Source organism: Cervus canadensis, chromosome 32 (assembly GCF_019320065.1).
Source record: "Cervus canadensis isolate Bull #8, Minnesota chromosome 32, ASM1932006v1, whole genome shotgun sequence".
Classification (NCBI taxonomy): domain Eukaryota; kingdom Metazoa; phylum Chordata; class Mammalia; order Artiodactyla; family Cervidae; genus Cervus; species Cervus canadensis.
The window spans coordinates 8,702,708-8,720,341 of NC_057417.1; the positions used below are offsets into that span (position 1 = coordinate 8,702,708).

Sequence of the window (17,634 nt, forward strand, 5' to 3'; positions counted from 1 at the left end):
GACAGAGGAGCCTGGTGGGCTACAGTCCATGGGGTGGCAAAGAGTCAGACACAACTGAACGATTCATTCACACACACACACATGTGTATTTAGGGTTGGGCTTCCCTGGTGGCTTAGCAGAAAAGATCCACCTGCCAATGCAGGAGACGTGAGTTTGATCCCTGGGTCAGGAAGATCCCCTGGAGAAGGAAATGGAAACCCACTCCAGTATTCTTGCCTGGGAAATCCCACAGATAGAAGAAGCCTGCCAGACTACTGTCTATGGGGTCTCAAAAGACTCAGACACAACTTACTGACTAAAACAACAAGAACAATACTTAGGGTCAGGTCTGTCAGATCAGAGTCCAATCAGAGCTAGACATTCGGGAGAGGGGAGGAGAGGGTGAGATGTATGGAAGGAGTAACATGGAAACTCACATTACCGTATGTAAAACAGCCAACAGGAATGTGCTGCCTGGTTCAGGAAACTCAAACCGGGGCGCTGTAGCAACCTAGAGGGGTGGGATGGAGCGGGAGATGGGAGGGAGGTTCACGAGGGAGGGGATATGTGTATACCTATGGCTGATTCATGTTGAGGCTTGACAGAAAACAGCAAAATTCTGTAAAGCAATCATCCTTCTATTAAAAAAAATAATTAAAAAATTTGAATTTAGACATTCTTATTATTTTCATGCATACAGTTTTGATCCTATAAGTATATAAATTTTTAACCTTTAACATTTAAAAAGTAGCACCTACTCATTAAAGAATATGTGCAAAATACATAATTAAGATATTTGACAGTCTGGGGCTTATGTTGTATTCCATACAGAGCTTGATACACATCAGCTGTTTAAAATATTCATTATGAAATCAACTATTGCTACAGAGTGGCTCCATAAGTGATGCTGAGTTCCCACTATGTAGGTGATGCAACATTTTGGAAGAGAGCCATCGACCTTTATGGACAAATAAATAAAGAGGACGTTTGCTCAGTGTGCATTTGAAGAAAAATACATTTTGTGACATTTCATTTATATTTGAGTGAAACTGCATGCTTGTACGTGCAAATGCAAAGCCAAAAATATCCAGCAAGGCGATCGCCAAACTGTTAACAGGGCCGAGCAGTAGCATTGTGTTAGTAGTATACACAATGATGATAATCACAATCAATCATAATAAAAGTGATTAATCAAACATTGCCGAGAGTTGTGAAAACTGAGAAAAGAAGAACTATCCTCAATCAGAGAACCCACAAGGCTGACTCATGTTTCTCACATGCCCTTGTCAATAAATCCATTCATGGAGTATTTACCTAAAGTCTGCAATGACCCCAACATGCCATAGGTGTGTTCCTCTTTCATCTTGTGATAAACATTTCCAGAAAAATGCTTCCCTCTATTCTATGAATTTAACAAGGCATGCCTCCAGGAAGTTCAGGGGAACCCCAAGATTCTCTATAATGCCCAGAGTATTGGTAACGATTCCTAGGGAACTAGAAAGCAACAGATCCTGGATTCTCTAGAACCAAGCCTCCCCTGTCTTCTCCACCACCCAACACACATACTCCCTTACTTGCATCTCATTAAAGCAGAAAGACTTAACCCAGGAAAGAAAAGGCATTGGAAACACACAGAATATAAAAACCACTCAGAGAACTGGGTCTTGGCCACAGATCACAGTCCCTTGATATTGATCCCAGATAGGAGAGCCTCCCAGGGTTAGATGTTTCTATTTTTCCAGAATGTTCCCCCCAGCAATCCCTGCAGAGTACCCCCTCCCTCATCACCCCTCCTGTCCTCCAGTCCCGCCGAGGATCTTCAGCCTCAGAACAGCAGCTCACATTATTAAGAAGAGCCTCTGACAATTTCTGAAGAGGCCTTGGGGGAATAGACCCTTTTTGTTTGTAGTTATCAAAACAAATTATGCGCTACGCGGCTGAGATAATGTTGACTCCCCATGCCCTCCCCGGGGCCCCGGAAACTCATAAATGTGAATTCCAGTCTTTTGTAGTGGAAAGGCCAATGAAAAGTGCACACAGATCTGAATAGAGCCCGCTCCTTAATGATCCCCAGGGGAGGAAATATTTAGAGAACAATGACACTGTTCTGAAAACGGGGTGCGCAGTGCCCCTGATTCATGAGCTACAACAGTTATTGGATCACAGACCCAGGAAGCAGGGTGTCCACCATTCAAAACTTCTTCCTCTCCCATCCCGCCCTGAACCAAGGTGACCATCAAGGATGGCAGTTCAAAGTTCAGTTGGGGTCTTTAAAAGTAAACAGTTACAAAGATCGAGGAAAAAATATTAGCATCGCCACACTTAAACAAATGCCGCATGACACACAATTTCGCCATCTGCTCTAACGTTTCCTGAGTAGGAAGTTGGCAGAAACTGCAGAGTCATCTACATAGGACCGATAATTTTCAGCCAAGTCTAAATAAGAAGGTGCTTTGTCTTTGTGGGTTGTTTAAAAAAGCCCAGGATATATAAATCAGCACTAAAACATGATCTCAGTGCCTATTTTCCCCGTTAAATGTACATAAATTACATTTTGTCATTTTATGTGTATTTATAAAGACATTTAAGCTATATATCTATATATAAATATATAGATATATAGAAAGAAGGATTTATAGGGACTTCCCTGGTGGTCCCAAGGTTAAGACTTCGCCTTCCAATGCAGGAGTTGCAAGTTGGATCCTTGGCCAGGGAGCTGGGATCCCACATGCCCGTGGCCAAAAAACCAAGACATAAAACAGAAGCAATATTGTAACAAATTCAATGAAGACTTTTTAAAATGATCCACATCAAAAAAAAAAAAAATCTTAAGAAACAGATTTATATACATTCCACAGTGAACTCTTTATATTTTTTGAGTCTTATTAGAGTGCAAATTGAATCAGTCATTCTATACATGTCCATCTTTTGCACAGAAAATACTCCATTCTATCTGTTTTGATGTGTTTCAGGAGACGCCTGGGGTACACGGCTTTGCTTACACAGGCTTTGCTTATAAAGCAATAAAAACACTCATTTCCAGAAGGAAAGTGTATTTACAATGAAGGGGGTGCAAAACATAGAGGGGATAATTTGTACAAACTGAAAAAATAAATCCACGGTCAATGAAACCGTGTCCTTGTAGCCCACTTCAAGCTGCCTAATATATAACGGAATTAGTGTAGTCAGATTTCATTGAAACCCTGTGGCTCTGCGGGCCATTATTTAAACAGCTCCGTCAGTCATGAAGGAATACTTCAAGCGCATGACAACAGAATGCCATCAATAGTGAAGGTCGTCCTCTAAATCAGAAGAGAATGCGAAGGTTTCCTAACGACTTCTTCTCAAACAAATTACCGGCTGGCCGAACCGAAATGAATTTTATTATTGAGGACAAGTGAATTGTACAGTACTTATAGCAAACACATTAGAGGATTAAAATTGATTGAAGGAGATTGGATTTGAAAAGATATAAATAGGGAAGACATGAAAAATCTGCTCAAAATGAACTTATCAAAGCTGCTGTGGAATTCAGCCACTGGCCCCTCACGTGTAGAAGGGTTTGCTTCGGGTTCCGCTGCAAAAATGGAAGGAAGAAACTGGGTTGTGGACGAAGGTCAAGCTGGTTTTGCGCAGATGAGCTAGGATGGACCCCCACCCCCACCCCCGTAGAAAACAAAGAAGGTGGACACATAGGATTGACCATCCCAGAGACGAATCCAGACTTCTCTTTTTTCCTTAAATATTCATCTGCTTATTTGGCTGCATCCAGTCTCGGTGGCAGCATGAGGGTCCTATCCTTGCAGTCCTGCATAGGCTCTCCAGTTGTGGTCCTCGGGCTTAGCTGTCCCACAGTACGTGGGATCTTAGTTTCCCGACCAGGGATCAACCCGTTTCCTGACACTGGAAGGTGGATTCTTAATCCCTGGACCCCCAGTGAAGCCCCAAATTCAGACTTCTCTGTGTATGTGTGGTGACTGCCACTTCTCAGAAGAAGTTTAGCTTAACTTCACCTCTGAGTCCTATCTAGGATTCTTCAATCCATTCAGTCTTGGATTAGCTAGGTGACAATTCAGATAACTGACCAAACCAGTGAAACCTAAAGGAAATCAACCCTGAATACTCATTGGAAGGGCTGATGTTAAAATGGAAGCTCCAGTACTGTGACCACCTGATGCAAAGAGCCCACTCATTGGAAAAGACTCTGACACTGAACTGGAAAAGATTGAGGGCAGGAGGAGAAGGGGGCGACAGAGGATGAGATGGTTGGATGGCATCACTGGCTCAATGGACATGAGTTTGAGCAAACTCTGGGAGATGGTGAAGGACAGGGAAGCCCACTATACTGCAGTCTATGGGGTCACAAAGAGTTGGACACGACTAACTGAACAACAGCAATCCAGATAATAAATGACGACGCTGTACAACCACTTTCTACATGATAAACACACTTCTATGTGGCCCCACACCCCAAACTAAGTGACTGACCCTTCACGACAATTCCATGAGGCAAGTGCTATAGATATCCTCATTTTATAGCAGAGGGCAGGGAAGTCAGAGGAGCAAAGACAAAATATTCTCAGTTCACATGGATATCAAGAGGCAGAGTTCACACAGTTGGGCTGCTGGCACCAGAATCTGTGTTCTTAATGACTCTACTCTCTAAGAGCTATAAGCACACTCATAGATGTTGGGCTTCCCAGGTGGCGCTAGTTGTAAAGAACACGCCTGCCAATGCAGGAGACATAGAGATGCAGGTTTGATTCATGGATCGGGAAAATTTCCTGGAGGAGGGCATGGCAACCCACTCCAGTGTTCTTGCTTCGAGAATCCCCATGGACAGAGGAGCCTGGCGGGCTACAGTCCATGGGGTCCCAAAGAGTCAGGCAAAACTGCGCATACACGCACATGTTATATTGCTTGCAAAATGGAGCTTCTGAAGACTTGAAAGAGTGGGGTTTGTTCATAAAGCTCTCAATGCTGGATTCATTCCTTTATACAGAGCAAACCAGGCAGGTGTTTTAATCAAAACTCCGTTCTTAAGTGAGACAGAGAGGTATAGGGTAGCATCTGAGTATGTATTCACCTGTTCAATATTTCTGAACACCTGTTGGCACTCAGATGTATTGTAGGATGAGGCTGTGGCACTCAACAAAGGAAAGAAGGTCCTCTTACTGATAATGGTAGTGGCTGGAGACCAAACCCACATCTCCTGCATCTCTTGTGCTGTATGCAGATTCTTTACCACTGAGACACCAGGGAAGCCCAAATAAGTAGGCAAATAAGAAAAACAGGGGCCTTCCCTGACAGTCCAGTGGTTAAGAATCCACCTTCCAGTACAACAGACGAAGGTTCGAGGCCTACTCAGGGAACTAAGATCCCACACGCCTCAGGCAAGCTGCAACTTACTGAGCCCGAGCACTCTGGAGCCCGCATGCCACAGTTAGAAGCCCACGCGCCACAACAAAGAATCCATGTGCTGCAAGTAAGACTCGACACAGCCAAACAAATAAGTATTTAAAAAAATAAATAACAAAAACAAGCAGACAGCAATAAACATGATGAAAGAACTAGAGAGCAATGAAATAGGGGATGGCCATGTTTTTTATTTATTTTTTATTGGAGGATAATTGCTTTACAGAATCTTGCTGTTTTCTGCCAAACCTCAACATGAATCAGCCATAGGTATACACATGTCCCCTCTCTTTTGAACCTCCCTCCCAGCTCCCTCCCCACCCCACCCCTCTAGGTTGCTACAGAGCCCCTGTTTGAGGTTCCTGAGCCATACAGCAAATTCCCGTTGGCTATCTATTTTACACGTGGTAAAGTTTTTTTTAGGGGGGATGGAGTAGTGAAGAAAAGCCCCTCTGAGGAAGGGTATGTGAGAAGAAGCCTAGGAGGAAAAACCGAGTAAACTTGAGCTCTCCAGCAAGTGTCTGGAATTCAGCATGGCGCCTCCCCTAATACCTGAGCCTCACTTTTCTCAGCTGTTTGTTCAGTGACATAAAAATCTGCCTCACAGCATAAAGAGGCTGAAGCAAGATTCTAACATACCAAAGAAATGTGTAACCCGAGATGCCTCTTCCTATTGTCCCTCGTTTAAAAACAAGCATGACTGACTTGGGTCCAACTTTGAGATCCCCAAGACTGGGGAGACGTTATCCCCAAACCAAGGGTGAGGCGGGGAAATTTGGAGAGTCTGCTGATTTAATAGGATATCCATCTCAAGGGAAGCTAACTCAGTTATGGAACAGTCTGACCATTAATTTCAATGATTTGACTGTGTAATATAATGTTTCAATCCTGGAACACAATTTAAACTGGGACAGGTAGTCATTACTTAACTCGGAGTCTGCAAATTCATCTCCGATGTGTCAATTTTTTGTAGTCTATGTTCAAAGAACTTGCCAAAAAAGATATGGGGAAAATATTTCAAAGTCCATGAAATCTAGCATCTCGATATCAAATAGGTCCTCAACTGTTACTATAGATAAAAATGGTGATAGAAATTTTCATTAAAACAGTAAGCAAAGGGTAAGCATGCTTGTCAAACACGAATCCTGCTCCCCATATAGATGAGAGTGCAGAGAACAGTAAAAGAAGACAAATGAGGTGGAATACAGATTTAGCCTGAAGTGAAGGGGTGATGGGGAGAATGAGAAAAGAGACTCAACGGACCCTTATCTGTGATATCCTCTAAAGATAATGACAAGAAATGAAATGAAACAACACTTTGGCAAAACAAATGCTTCCACGAATACTCAAAAATTAAGCAATCTGTGGTTTGAAACTAAAAATTAATTGCACATTAATTGAGAAAGCCTCTGTTGATCGCAATCCAACACTTCCACATAAGAGTGCATGGGAAGGAAAATGGAGGAGAAAAACTGAGTGAGATGGATGTCCGTACAGGCAGCCACAAAAGTCACACAGATGAGAATGAAAATATTATGAGTATGCATGTTGAAAGCACTGCTTCTGGGACGATTGCACTGTTGTTCACGAAAAAGGCTCTTTTTCTCTTTTGGGGTGAAAGAGGGGACTGAGTTTCCTCACCTGCTTGGACCTTCTGTTGTTGCAGTTCTGTCATTAAGCCATGTCCTAGTCCTTTGTGACCCCACAGACTACTGCACACCAGGCTCCTCTGTCCTCCAATACCTCCCGGAGTTTGCTCAGATTCGTGTCCATTGAGTCAGTGAATCTCGGCGCAGCCAAATGTCTTGCTTTGGCTAATGAAGTGTGAATGGAGGTGACATGTGTCACTTTAGGATAAAAGCTTTAAGAACTAGGATGCAATTAACCTTGGTTCTCCCCTGGTCCCAGTAATTGTAGAAGAGCAGAAGGAGCCCGTGTGACCGAGGCAGGCAGAGACAGAGCAGGCCTCCCCGGCCAGACCGCAGTGGGCATGGAGGCTTCATAAAAAACATCTGTTCTTTAAAGTCATGGAGATTGGGGGTTGCTTGTTGCTGCTGCAGAGCTGGTCTTATCCTGACTGATGCCTCATGGATTAATCCTTCTAGCCCCCTTTTTCGTAATGTGGGGCTTCCAGCAAAAGTTGAGGAGGGAATTATTTGATGTCTCGGGGACGCTGTTTGTATCATGCCTTTTCTAGAAGGAGTTTTCTGCTATCACAACAGTTCTTCCCTGTTGCAAATGCTTTTGAATTTCAAAAGCATATGATGCTTCTTATGCAATTCTGTCAGCACTGTGGACTGATAAGTACCTTACATGTTCTCATTAGAGGCAACAGAATGTATCTGTAGGTACGTGATGCTCAGACAGAAATGTCTGGAGGTCTAGGACCATTTCATTCACAAGGATGGGAGGGTTCTTACCCTCATCAAGCTCAGTCTTCTGATAGAAAATGGAAGATGCAAGACCGATAAGAAAAGGATGCTATGAGGACACACAAAAGGGATATAGAGCTAAAGGTTGGGGAGTGGCATCCTGGGAGAAAGTAAAGAGAAATGGGCAAAGAAAAAAGGAGTGGGGAGACTGTTCCAGGAGAGGGGTGCAAACGGCTGGAGGCAGAGAGAGAGTGAAAGGGAGGGAGGGAGACAGAGACACAGTGCAAGCAAGGCATGAGAGCAGCTAACAGTGGAATATTAGTCAGCCACCAAAAGGAATGAAATGGAGTCATTTTGGGAGATGTGGATGGACCTACAGGCTGTCACAGAGTAAAGTAAGTCAGAAAGAGCAAAACAAAGATCGGATATTAAGGTATATATGTGGAATCTCAAACAGTGGTACAGATGAACCTACTTGCAGGGCAGAGCAGAGACGCAGAGGCAGAGGCCAGACAGGCGGACACAGAGGGAAGGGCAGGGCGGGATGGGCTGGGAGCCTGGGATTAACACCTATGCACCACCACGGGTGAGACAGACGGCGGGGCACGCTCCTGTATAGCGCCGGGAGCTCAGTTTTGTGTTCTGTGATGACCAGGAGCAGTGGGATGGGGAGGGGTGGCAGGGAAATCCAAGAGGGAGGGGATATATGCATACATACAGTTGTTTCATTTCATTGTATGGCAGAAACTAACACAGTGATATAATGCAACTATACTTCAATTAAAACAAAAATTTTTTAAAAACCCCAAACAAACTTTACTGAGTATGGCTCTCTTGTGGGTGAAGTGGAGCGTGATTAGCTTGGAAGAAAACAGAAGACAGCTCCCCAAAAACTTGAAATCAGATTGAATGTTGGATTTTTTTCTGAAGGGTCATAGAGAGTGACTAAAGGCAGGGTAACAGTGAGATCTGTTTATTGAAGAGCATTTTAGTTCCACTGTGAGAAGGGCTTGGAGGGGATAAATATAAAAAAAGACAGAGACAGCAGTCCCAGGATATCACAGAGAAAGATCAGAGTGGCCTGGATGAAAGATGGTGGACATGGAGATAGAAAGAAGAACATAGGCAAGAAGATGGGCAAATAAAGATCTGAGAGATATACTGAAGACTGAATTGGAGAAATGTGATGTAATCCAACCAGTCAATCCTAAAGGAAATCAGTCCTGAATATTCCCTGGAAGGAATGAGGCTGAAGGTGAAATTCCAATACTTTGGCTACCTGATGCAAAGAACCAACCCACTGGAAAAGATCCTGATGCTGGGAAAGACTGAGGGCAGGAGAAGGGGACGACAGAGGATGAGAGAGTTGGATGGCATCGTCCACTCGATGGACATGAGTTTGAGTAAGCTCCGGGAGTTGTGATGGATAGGGAAGCCTAGCGTGCTGCTGTCCATGGGGTCACAAAGAGTCAAACATGACTGAGCAACTGAACTGAACTGAAGTGAACTGATGTAATCTCACTCCTGCCTGCAGCAAGGTTACATTTGGGAAGATGGAAATCATTACAGATTCTTCACGTGGTGTGAACACCCCATTAAGCATTCCATTGGCGTCTCTTCAGACAAATATAGGACTCTATAGCCACTTTGAAGCCTTTGATCAGGTTCTTCATGACAGCAGTGATTCCATTTAGGATGGTGTTGATTTCCCAAAAGACTACATGATTTGCATATCTTGCATCTGATCTTCATTCCTCCAATAAGAAGAGTTATCTATGGAAAGTTCCCTGATGTGACTTCTACTTGCTGTTGGCTAGTTGATAAATCATGTCTAATTCTTTTGTGACCCCGTGGACTGCAGCCCCCAGACTCCTTTGCCTGTGGGATGTCCAAAGCAAGAATACTGGAGTGGACTGCGATTTCCTCCTCTGGGGGATCCTCCTGATCCAGGGATAGAACCCACGTCTCCTGCATTGGCATGCAAATTCTTCACCACTGAGTCACCGGGGAAGCCCAACATCTAGTTAGTATGTAGAATTACTAGACTAGTTCCTAGAAATGTACTGGTATTTAAATGTATCTAATCCCTACTTGTCATCTGTTTATTGAGGACATTTTTTTATATATTTATGTATTCACCCTATACCAATATTTTTTTTTTTTTTTTTTTGTCCTTGGACTCCCAGCTCCATGGCTTACTAGCTACCTGGTCTAGGGGAAATTCTTTCCAAGCCCCAGGTTCTTATGTAACAAAAGAGGGTGATAATAAGATGGGCTAAAATGTCTTGCTGTAAACACTCCAGGAGATAACGGCGTGAGGTGCTGAAAATCATGTCTGGACGATAGCAAGCTCTCAAAAAAATAAAACTGTTCCTAACTAATAACCTAACTAATAATATCACCAGACAATGACTCTAAATCCTATGCATGTCACAGAGACTGTGAAAAGTCACATTGAATCACAGGCTGCACAGAACTAACTCGGAAAGTCAGTCGTGAAAGAGGAGAATGCAAAAAGCTCTTGAATGTCAGATTTGCGTGAGGTGCTATGCTGGGGTTTAGGGAAATGAATCAGTAGGTAAAGACCACGTCCTCCTAGAGCGTCTGTTCTAATTGTGTAAATGACATCAAACCCAGGATGAAAACGGTGGTGAAACTCATGGAAGGTGCATTACAGAGGAGAACATACCCAGGGGCAGGTTCTGGGGGCTCTGCTCATGATGCCTTTTGAAAAATGTATCTATTTATATATGTCTGGCTGCACTGGGTCTTAGTTGTGGCCCCGGGGGCGCAGTAATTGCAGCTCACGGACTTAGTTGCCTCTCGACTTGTGGGATCTCAGTTCTCTGACCAAGGATGGAACCTGCGTCCCCTGCTTTGCAAAGTGGATTCTTAACCACTGGACCACCAGGGATGTCCCTCCTGACGTTTTTCTTCAACAAGGCAGTCACAGCCATGGAAAAAAGATTCAAGCCCTGCAGGAGTTTATGCAGCTTCAACATGCAGCAATTTTCTCAATTAGAAAAGGGTGGGGGGAGAGCGCTGCTTCTGCAGAACATGAAGCTCCAAGGAGTTTTAAAGGGCATTTCATAAGTGTCCATTTCACATGGTTTTCCAAGTAAGGAGTTCCAGACCCATGGCTGCTTTGTCATTTGTCAACTGAAAGCATTTATTACAGCGTGCAGGCTGTTTAGAAGCTTACGCAACCACTTATAACCTGTTAGTGAAACATCCAATTACATGCCTGGTCTCTTCATTTCCTTCCAAACCAAATACATGGAGACCTGGGCTGTGTTAACCTTGCTGGTCCTGCTAACTACTGCACCTGAGATAGAAGGTACAGCTGAACTCTTGTGATGATTACAGACAACAGTTGATGACATTCATGAAACATTCAGTAGATGCTCTGAACAGTGAAGAAAGACGGATAGGTATTGTCCTATTCACAGGCACCTCGAGGAGTAGGTACTAAAGTCACGCTCATTTTACAGGTGAGGCAATCGAGCCTTTCTTTTTTTTTTTTTTAGGGGAAAGCGCGAACGCAGTCCCCCACTACCACAAATTATGCAGTCGAGTTTCCCACATTTGGGGAAATCGCAGGGGTCAGCACATCCGGAGTGCAATGGATAAGCCTCGCCCTGGGTCGAGCCTTTCTTAATATTTATTTTTACTTCTTTATTTCGTTGCACTAGGTCTTAGTTGAGCCATGTGAACTCTTAGTTGAGCCATGTGGGATCTGGTTCCTTCACCTGGGATGGAAACAGGGACCCCTGCATTGGGAGCACAGAGTTTTGGCCCCTGGACCACAGGGGAAGTCCCCAGGTAAGGCAATCAAGTCTTAAAGAAGTGAACTGACTTGCCCAGTTTCAGAAAGCTAGTGCTCAAGGTCATCTGGTGCCAGAGCCATAAGCTTTTTACTATGATTTTACACATCCATGAAATACCTTGCACCATGCGTCCAATTCTTCATTCCTGTGGCCAACAGCAGAACAAACATCAGTTATGATGGAAATTAATAGCATCCCAGCGAAAACTCAGGGCTTCGCTCATAGCTCAGTTGGTAAAGAATCTGCCTGCAATGCAGGAGACCCTTATTCAGTTCCTGGGTTGGGAAGATCCACTGGAAAAGGGATAGGCTACCCACTCCAGTATTCTTGGGCTTCTCTTGTGGCTCAGCTGATAAAGAATCTGCCTGCAATGCGGGAGACCTGGGTTCGATCCCTGGGTTGGGAAGATCCCCTAGAGAAGGGAAAGGCTACCCACTCCAGTATTCTGGCCTGGAGAATTCCAGGGACCGTAGAGTCCGTAGGGTTACAAAGAGTCTGACACCACTGAGCGACTTTCACTTCACTTCAGTGAAAACAGTGCTTCACAGCCCTTTCTATAAAAATCTTTCCTGCCCAGGATATCTAAACAGCTGACGTAAATAGGATACACATTTGTCTAACTTATCTAGACTGGAGTGATGTATACCCATTAACTGATACTCTCATGGAATGATTCACCAGAATCTAGCTTTGGGACTCTAGCCTTGAGACTAGCAACCAGAACATTGGCTCCTATATGTGTTCAGGTCTATCCATTAATCATTTATGAAGCCATATCATGTTACCAAGAATTAAATTATTTAAACATTCACTTTGGTATCATTAGTGTTGAGGGTTCCAGGAACTTGCAAAGTAAGAAAGAATTTGAGAGAATAGCACTGAAACATAAACATGACCATATAGATTACCAATAGATAGCAGGTGGGAATTTGGTGTGTGATGCAAGGAACCCAAAGCAGGTGCTCTGTGACCACCAGGGGGGGGCATGGTTACAGAGCTGGGAGGGGTTTCAAGGGGGAGGGCACACATGTATACCTGTGGGAGATGCATGTTGATGTATGGCAAAAACCATCACAATATTGTAAAGTAATTATCCTCTAATTAAAATAAAATTTAAAAAAAAAGAGAGAAACAGGAAAAGAATAACAAGAAGAGATTCTCCAATTAAATTTTCCCTCTAAAATTGGTCGGTGCAACATGTCAACCCCTCACGCCTCTAAAAGTTGCACATCTTCTTTTACACTATGTTCACATTCAAAACATTATTAAAACCACATCGATAAGTCAGCCTGGTAGACTAAAGGCTAGGCAGATTTCTCCAAAATTGTTACAGCGTATTGGGTAAATACATATTTTGAACACATTCTAATTTTGAAAAACATGTTATTTACTTACTAGACTGTAACAGTTATGCTAAATAGCTATAGACTACCAGGTAAATATGTATTTTGGAATGCATGCATAGTAATTCTGACAACATGGATCATTTACCCAGTAGAGGATAGCAGTCTGGTCTACTAGAGTCAGACCCTGCCTCATGAATCATTACCCTGATGGACCACAGAGAGACTTTCCAGTCCTTGGCTTGGACATGAAGCTTGTTTATTTTAAGGAAGAAAGCCTTCCAAACTAGATTCTGATCTCTTTTTTTGGAAATACCAGAGTTCATATCACACAAATTAAAACAGGACTGGGGAAGAACAGTTGCATATAGCATCAATTAGGTGGCTAATTAAACTCAAGGCTTTGGTTGAGGCTAAGAGGTAGTCTTTAAATGCATGAATCAAAATAGATCTTGAGCTTGAAATATGCATATTGGCTGTTGATGTTACCTGCTTTAAGGGGATGGACACCAATCAGCATCATTTTGATGTGCCCAGTATTCTTTTTATTCTTTCACATTACATATATATTGGGCAATAATGCACCAAGCACAGGGCTTGATTCTGGGGATTCAATGGTAAGCAAATTAGACACCACTCTACCCTTCTTGGAGTCTATAGTCTATGCCTAGCAACTGTAGGAAGCAGCCTTAAAATATATTCTTGATCAGTTCAGTTCAGTTGCTCAGTCGTGTCTGACTCTTTGCGACCCCATGAATCGCAGCACGCCAGGCTTCCCTGTCCATCGCCAACTCCCAGAGCTTACTCAAACTCATGCCCATCAAGTCAGTGATGCCATCCAACCATCTCATCCTCTGACATTGCCTTCTCTTTCTGCCTCTATCTTTCCCAGAATCAGGGTCTTTTCCAATGAGTCAGTTATTTGCATCAGGTAGTCAAAGTATTGGAGTTTCAGCTTCAGCATCAGTCCTTCCAATGAATATTCAGGACTGATTTCCTTTACGATTGACTGGTTGGATCTTCTTGCAGTCCAAGGGAGTCTCAAGAGTCTTCTCCAACACCACATTTCAAAAGCATCAATTCTTCAGTGCTCAGCTTTCTTTATAGTCCAACTCTCACATCCATACACGACTACTGGAAAAACCATAGCTTTGAACAGATGGACCTTTGTTGGCAAAGTAATGACTCTGCTTTTTAATATGCTGTCTAGGTTGGTCATAACTTTTCTTTCAAGGAGCAAGCGTCTTTTAATTCATGGCTACAGTCACCATCTGCAGTGATTTTGGAGCCCCCAAAATAAAGCCTCTCCCCAAAAATAAAGTTTCCATTGTTTCCCCATCTATTTGCCATGAAGTGATGGGACTGGATGCCATGATCTTTGTTATTTGAATGTTGAGCTTTAAGTCAACTTTTTCACTCTCCTCTTTCACTTTCATCAAGAGGCTCTTTAGTTCTTCTTCGCTTTCTGCCATAAGGGCGGTGTCATCTGCATATTTGAGGTTATTGATATTTCTCCTGGCAATTTTGATTCCAGCTTGTGCTTTATCCAGCCCAGAATTCCGCATGATGGCAATAAGCAGGGTGACAATATATAGCCTTGATGTACTCCTTCCCCAATTTGGAAACTGTCTGTTGTTTCATGTCCAGCTCTAACTGTTGCTTCTTGACCTGCATACCAATTTCTCAGGAGGCAGGTCAGGTGGTCTGGTATTCCCATCTCTTGAAGAATTCTCCACAGTCTGTTGTGACCTACACAGTCAAAGGCTTTGGTGGTATAGTCAATAAAGCAGAAGTGGATGCTTTTCTGGAACTCTCTTGCTTTTTCGATGACTCTAGAGGTGTTGACAATTTGATCTCTGGTTCCTCAGATATTCTTGATGCAGAAATCCAAATTATCCATTTGAAATATACTGGGGTGGCCAAAAAGTTCATGTGTAGCTTCCCATAACATCGGAAAAGGCGAATGAAACTTCTGGCCAACCCAGTAAATCAAGTCCCTATTTTTTTTTTCATATTTCATTTATTTTTATTAGTTGGAGGCTAATTACTTTACAATATTGTAGTGGTTTTTGTCATACATTGACATGAATCAGCCATGGATTTACATGTATTCCCCATCCCGATCCCCCCTCCCACCTTCCTCTCCACCTGATTCCTCTGGGTCTTCCCAGTGCACCAGGCCCGAGCACTTGTCTCATGCATCTGGGCTGGTGATCTGTTTCACCCTAGATAATATACATGTTTCGATGCTGTTCTCTTGAAACATCCCACCCTCGCCTTCTCCCACAGAGTCCAAAAGTCTGTTCTGTACATATGTGTCTCTTTTTCTGTTTTGCATATAGGGTTATCGTTACCATCTTTCTAAATTCCATATAAATGTGTTAGTATACTGTATTGGTCTTTATCTTTCTGGCTTACTTCACTCTGTATAATGGGCTCCAGTTTCATCCATCTCATTAGAACTGATTCAAATGAATTCTTTTTAATGGCTGAGTAATATTCCATGGTGTATATGTACCACAGCTTCCTTATCCATTCGTCTGCTGATGGGCATCTAGGTTGCTTCCATGTCCTGGCTTTATAAACAGTGCTGCAATGAACATTGGGGTGCACATGTCTCTTTCAGATCTGGTTTCCTCAGTGTGTATGCCCAGGAGTGGGATTGCTGGGTCATATGGCAGTTCTATTTCCAGTTTTTTAAGGAATCTCCACACTCTTCTCCATAGAGGCTATACTAGTTTGCATTCCCACCAACAGTGTAAGAGGGTTCCCTTTTCTCCACACCCTCTCCAGCATTTATTGCTTGTAGACTTTTGGATAGCAGCCATCCTGACTAGCTGTGTAATGGTATCTCACTGTGGTTTTGATTTGCATTTCTCTGATAATGAGTGATGTTGAGCATCTTTTCATGTGTTTGTTAGCCATCTGTATGTCTTCTTTGGAGATATGTCTGTTTAGTTCTTTGGCCCATTTTTTGATTGGGTCATTTATTTTTCTGGAGTTGAGCTGCAGGAGTTGCTTGTATATTTTTGAGATTAATCCTTTGTCTGTTGCTTTGTTTGCTATTATTTTCTCCCAATTTGAGGGCTGTTCAAGTCCCTATTTTAGTAAAATAAAACCCAAAGTCCCTAATTATCTACAAGTCATCTACAAGTGTCAGTGGTGGGCACCCCCTCTGTACCTGGCTTCTCCCCCACAAATTACTCCCTGCTGTCTTCTGCTCCTGTCTTTCCATCCACTTGTTCCTTCAACACAAGGGTACAGAGAAGTTTTAGGCTTTCTGTTCTCACTGTTTCCTCTGCTTGGGATGTTCTTCTCCCAAACATCCTCATGCTCATGCTCTGACACCCTTCTAGTCTTTGCTGAAATGTCCCTGGCTTCCCTGGGGGCTCAGCAATAAAGAATGTGCCTGCTGATGCAGGAGATGTGGGTTCCATGCCTGGGTCAGGGAGATCCCCTGGTGAAGGAAATGGCAACCCACTCCAGCATTCTTGTCTTGGAAATCCCCTGGACAGAGGAGCCTGGTTGGCTACAGTCCATGGGGCCACACAGAGTTGGACATGACTTAGCAACTAAACACCACTTTCACAGTGAGACTCACCCTGATTCCCCTCCCCTCATATCAAATTTAACTTGTTCTCTTCTGCCTGCTCTCTGTTCCTCCTCATCCTCTTCCTCTTTCCTTTTATCATAGCATTGGTCATCTTTGAACACAATTTGTTTATTTATCACATGCAATTTTCATGGTCTTTCTGCCCCATGACAATATAGGCTCCCTGAGAGTTTGGTTACTTTTCCCCCAATGGGTCCCAAATGCCAAGATGAGTGCCTGACACATAATAGGTGCCTGGTATGTATGTATGTGCTAAGTTGTTTGTTGTGTCTGACTCTTTGAGACCCTATGGACTGCAGTCCATCAGCATCCTCTGTCCATGGGATTCGCCAGGCAAATATATGTGTGTATAAACACACACACACACACATATGTATATGAAAATATATATATATACACACACATAAGCATATTTTCTTTAGTAGCTCAGTCGTGTCTGACCCTTTTGTGACCCCAAGGACAGTAGCCTACCAGGCTCCTCTGACCAAGGGATTTCTTTGGTAAGAATACTGGAGAGGGTTGCCACTTCTTCCTCCAGGGGGATCTTCCCAACCCAGGGAAGGAACCCACGTCTCCTGCTTGACAGATTCTTTACCGCTGAGTCGCCTGGGAAGCCCACATGCTCACACATGAGTAGAAAAAAAAGTAGAAGTTGCTAAGAAGTAACATGCAAGTAGACTGTCACCAACCCCAGCGAGCTGGAGTTGGGGGTGGGGTGGGAATTCCAGGGAGGGCTTCCCAAGAGAAGTGGCCTTTTTGAGCTGACATTGAAATAAGAAGTAAAAGGTTAATTAGCAAAGGGTAGTGGTGGGTCAGACGCAACAGAACACGCACAACACCCTCCTCAGCAAGAGCCTGATGTGTCTGGGGAAATAAAAGACAGTTTGTGGAATGTGGCTATAAAGCAAGAGCTGGCTAGTGGTCATGAAGGTACCATATATAGATGGAAATCATGCTTTTTTAATTGCCACCTGTTTTATATAAGAATAGAGAGAGAGAGAGAGGTGGAGAAAGGGAGAGAGGGGGGGAGGCAAAGCAAGAGAAGGATGAATGGATGCACCTCGACTCAGCGTCTTGTTTGGTT

At 43.4% G+C, this 17,634-nt stretch overlaps 1 protein-coding gene and 1 pseudogene across 14 annotated transcripts in view; both read right to left on the bottom strand.

The window, feature by feature from the left end:
- The window catches only part of RBFOX1 (RNA binding fox-1 homolog 1), a 2,068,635-nt gene that overhangs the window by 1,180,942 nt on the left and 870,059 nt on the right, over positions 1-17,634 (bottom strand). The gene's annotated exons all lie outside the window — the stretch shown is intronic.
- LOC122433670 lies at positions 11,292-11,432 on the bottom strand (annotated as a pseudogene).